Source organism: Dipodomys ordii, unplaced genomic scaffold, assembly GCF_000151885.1.
Source record: "Dipodomys ordii isolate 6190 unplaced genomic scaffold, Dord_2.0 Scaffold3, whole genome shotgun sequence".
NCBI lineage: Eukaryota > Metazoa > Chordata > Mammalia > Rodentia > Heteromyidae > Dipodomys > Dipodomys ordii.
In genome coordinates, this window is record NW_012267219.1 from 1,953,404 (window position 1) to 1,957,654 (window position 4,251).

At 55.2% G+C, this 4,251-nt stretch overlaps 1 protein-coding gene across 5 annotated transcripts in view; it reads right to left on the minus strand.

The window, feature by feature from the left end:
- Positions 1–4,251, minus strand: part of Baz2a (bromodomain adjacent to zinc finger domain, 2A) — a 42,164-nt gene that overhangs the window by 36,581 nt on the left and 1,332 nt on the right. For 3 of the 5 annotated variants that reach the window (XM_013021487.1, XM_013021477.1, XM_013021447.1), the window contains exon 1: positions 69–153. The exons of 1 other annotated variant lie outside the window; for it this stretch is intronic. The gene's annotated coding sequence lies outside the window, so the exon portion shown is untranslated. Of the gene's footprint in view, positions 1–68; positions 154–709; positions 849–4,251 lie in introns of those variants that run through there. One more of the 5 variants, XM_013021457.1, reaches the window with a different exon arrangement.

Here is a 4,251-nt window from a genome sequence, read left to right on the forward strand (position 1 = left end):
CACGGGGAAGCCCGGCGTGAAAACGGGGCTCCCTTCCCTCAGGCACCCGGCCACGGCCCCCCACAAACCTGAGGCGGCGGCGGCGTCAGGCCGGGCTCGGGGCTCGTCTCCCCGCCGGGGGGCGGGCGGTTCACATGGCCGCGCTCCGGGCGCCGGGAGGGGAGGAGACGCCGGCCGGGGAAGGGGGTTTGGGGGTGCGGGAGGGGGGAGGGGGACGCGGCTCAACCGCGGGGCCCGAGCGGAGCCAACATGGCCGGCGGGGGAGGAGAGAGTCGGTGCCGGAGGGGGCGGGGAAGCTGCGGCCGGAGGAGAGCCGCCCTCCCCGGCCTCCGCCACAGGGTCCTAGCGCCCCGCCGCCCGGCTGCCAGGCCCGAATCTGGGTCCTAGCGCCGCTGGGGTCTGCCAGCCGGCCGCCCCACGGGCAGCTCCCTCGGCAGCCCAACCTCCCGGTGGGCTGCAGGCAGGCAGGCTTCCCAAGAGCCGAACTTTCCGGAAAGGCGTGCCACAATCCCAAGGTTAACCCAAGAGACGAGGCCACATTTATAGACCCAAAGGCATGGGCCGCTTTCTGGGACTGGCGCCTGGATTATAGTCTCAGGGGCAGTTTTATTTCCCGGGCGAGGCAGTGGAAAAATGGAAGTGAAAAGGTTAGGGCGTTATTTAGTCCTGGCAAAAGGGTGACAGAGGCAAGAGCCTGCCACCTACTTACCTTCTGTCCTGTCCGGGCAGCCTGGGCCTGCCTAGATCACCACTTTCCTGACGACATCTGCAGGGCCTTGGGCGTTGGAAAGATTCCTGAGCATAGGGATTGGAGGCTAGGCTCTGGGTCCAGACAACTCGATTCTAGTCTAAACAGGGTCAGAGGGCAGAGAGGATAAGCAGAAAGCTCACCAACAAATAGAGAAGCCAGAAATGTCTACCTACTTTTCAGTTCTAATACTTTTTTTTTGACAGGATTACATAGCTGTGTGGAATCTGGGAACAGAAACATAATAAAACCCATTAGAGGAATTGGCTGTCTTCTCCTAAAACACTGTAGACCCCAGGGTAGGAAACATGATGTTAGAGCTTATATAAGTAGTAGTTCAATCCCTCATTTGTCAGATGGAGAAGGCCCAGAGAGGTTCACTGACTTCTTCAAGGTCAAACAGTGGATAAAATACAACTAGAAAGGAAACCAGCTTTTTAAGTTTCCTTTCTTTACAACTCTCACTTCACAGGATTCATTTCAAGATAACTCCCATTCAATTCAGTCCAATGGATTTCTATTTAAAAAAAAAAATAGCCCAAACCGTGTAAAAAGCTCAGGCTGAGCATTTTGGAAGAGATGATACAACTGGCAGGTTGAGGAGTGCCACCAAATAACTTTGGTCTTTCGGGGGTTGCCAGAGAAAAATACCTGGAAAAGGAGTGTGGACAAGGCAAGGTGGGGCCTAATCGACTGGTCTAGATTGGATATCCTAACTCCACAGATGAGTGGGCTTTTTTCTGAGGGGGGGGGGAGAACTCCACCCATAAATACTTTAGAGGATAAGAAGGAATGCCTTACGGAGAGGGCCAGCAAAGGCTAAGGAGGGTTTCTCTCCTTCGGAGATAAGTAGATTACCAAGGGAAGGAGAAGACAACTAAAGTCCTTCTCTTCTCCATGTCAGACAGATTTATAGTCCCACAGATTTATAGGTCACCTTGCAGGGAGGGAGGGAGAATAAAAGACACTTGACAACTAGCTCCACAGTAGCCTGCTAGTCCTTGAGTAAATTGAGCCCACGTTGGATGGAGAGGCCAGCCAACTTCTGCTGAGAAATGCCTCTTTAATTCCAAAATAAAAAATAAAGGTAGGTTGTACTGGCACCTGAAGGGCGGTGGGGGTGAGGAAGCAGGTGGGAAGGAGAGCTGGTATCCCTTTTCCTCTTTCTTCCCTCTTCCAGGGCCAGGAGAGAATCTTCTACATCCGCCCCAGTCGCTAAGCTAGCCAGTGGGAGACTAGGCAGGCGGGAGGGGGTGGAGCCTGCGCCAGTCAGACGGGCTGTAGCCACGCCCCTTCGCTCCACCACCACACACCCACACACACCCACCGCTGGCTCCACAGGGCTCCGGAAGAGCCGGTTACTCCTGTGCCCCACTGACTGTCCCCACCCCTTCCGAGCCCCAGGCCTAGTCTCCAGGGCAACCTCTAGGTATCTCTGCCAGGAGCGGTGGGATAGAGTAGGACAGGACCACTTGGGGCTAGAAAAATGGGACAGGATCTACTTTTCCTATTTGGTACAAAAAGACAACCACCTACATCCCTGAATGAGTCCTGGCTTTATGGGGATCCTCCTAGCTCCCTGAAGGCTGAGGCTTGCTGCCGATGTGCCCCACAAATGTCTCCCCCCTGATAGCAGTTTGTTGCCCTTCTCACCCTACCCAGGCTACAGAGGGCAGATTGACCCTATATGTGTCCAAACATTCCTCAATCCAATCAGATGTGACCAATACATCCATCCACTCAACTCTCTTTAAGAAAGTACCAGAAGAAATGATCATAGTATCAGTAACTTGTGAGAAGAGCCTTTAAGGATTAGACCAAAACTTCCCTCAAGTCAGGCCTGAGAATGAGAAATTAGCACCTGCTCTACCTTTCTCACCTTCCTGACTCGGGTCAGCTGCCATAGTGCCTGGCTCCACTGGAGAACCAGATGGCTGCGTGGGAGAAGTAGGCCTGCATATTCCCTCTCCCCTTCCAGACACTTCTGCCATCCAACCCCAGTACCATTGCTGATTTCCCCCAATGCCCTCCAGGACCCCTAGATGGTGACTCAGAAGAGTCTGAAACAAATCCTGACAACCACTCTCCTAATTCTGGAGGTGGGGGAAGGAATGAAAGCAGGTGCTATGGGTGCAGCTGGACTTGGGGTAAGGTGTATTTCCCAATGAAGGCAGGGCTAATTGTACACCACACACACAACACCTTCCTAGCAGGGTGCTGGTGGCTCACACCTGTAATCCTAGCTACTCAGGAGGCTGAGATCTGAGGATCTAGAGTCTCCAATTAATGACTCAAGAAAGCCAGAAGTGATAGAGCCCTAGTCTTGAGCACAAAAAGGCTCAGGGACAGAGCCCAGGCCCTGAGTTCAAGCCCCAGGACTGTCAGAACAACAAAACTACCTTCCTTCCTCAGGCTCGTGAGACAGCTCATACTATTAATAGGGTCTAGTAGAAATGGCTCTCAGCCTTGTAAACCATTCCAGTCGATTTGCCCTCCCTCTTAGGTTGAAGCCAATCTAGTTTTTATCACCCTTATATTTTGGAGAGGCTGGATGGTCTATCAGTAAACCTTTCCCTCTCTTCCCTCCAAGTCGGCCTGTGCCCCTCGGATTCCCCAGCTTTTCAATGGGCATCTCTGTGGTGAGCCCATATTTCCTAGGGGCTGGGAGTTCCCTTGGCATCTGAAAATGGAGAAAGTGGTTCCCTTGGCATCTGAAAATGGAGAAAGTGGGGCTTCCTTGCCTTACCTAGCACCCCAATTCCCTCGGAGACTCAGCCTCACTCCATTCTGCCCCGCTAACAGCCGCTAGAGGTCAGGACCACAAGGTTCCCGCTGCGAACTGGCCCCCACCTCCGGGGGCTCTGGGGGAGGGGCGTTCCTAGGCTAGAACAGCCAACCCCAAGCCCAAGAAGAGAGCCCTTCCCACCTAGGCTCGGTGGGCGGTACGGAGGTCGGACCCCAAACATCGAGACGTGGGTAGGGAAGAGGGCCGCGGGAAAGCTTTTAGGTGGGATTTGGTTGAACTTGAAGGGCTGAGTGAAGCCAGGCTGGATAGTAACTGTGGCCTAAGTTGTCTCCCCCTCCTCCCGCGCTTCCTACAAGCAAGGAGAGTTGTTGGGGTGGCGGTTATCCGCCCTCCCATCGGGGTTAGAATGGCGTGGGAAAGCGCGAGTTCCAGAGAGGAGGCGGCAAAACCTAGACCGCGGGAGATGTTTTTTTTCTTTTTCTTTTTCCTGGCAGAGGGGAGATCCTGGGCCCAGCATAGGAGGGGGACCCCGGGAGCCGATGGCGGAGCGGCGTGGGGAGACCCAGCATTCCGGTCGCAGAGGACAGGGGAGAAACGGGCCATTCAAGAAGGGGGGTGAGGGGCGTGTGTGGGGAGAGCCGCTCCCACGGGGAGAGGGAGGGTCCGGTCCTGAGTCCCGGGGTTGGCACCGGGGGATCCGCCAGCCCCGGAGGTGGGGTCCAGGCCTCACCTGGAGCAGGGCCGGGCCGCGAGCACT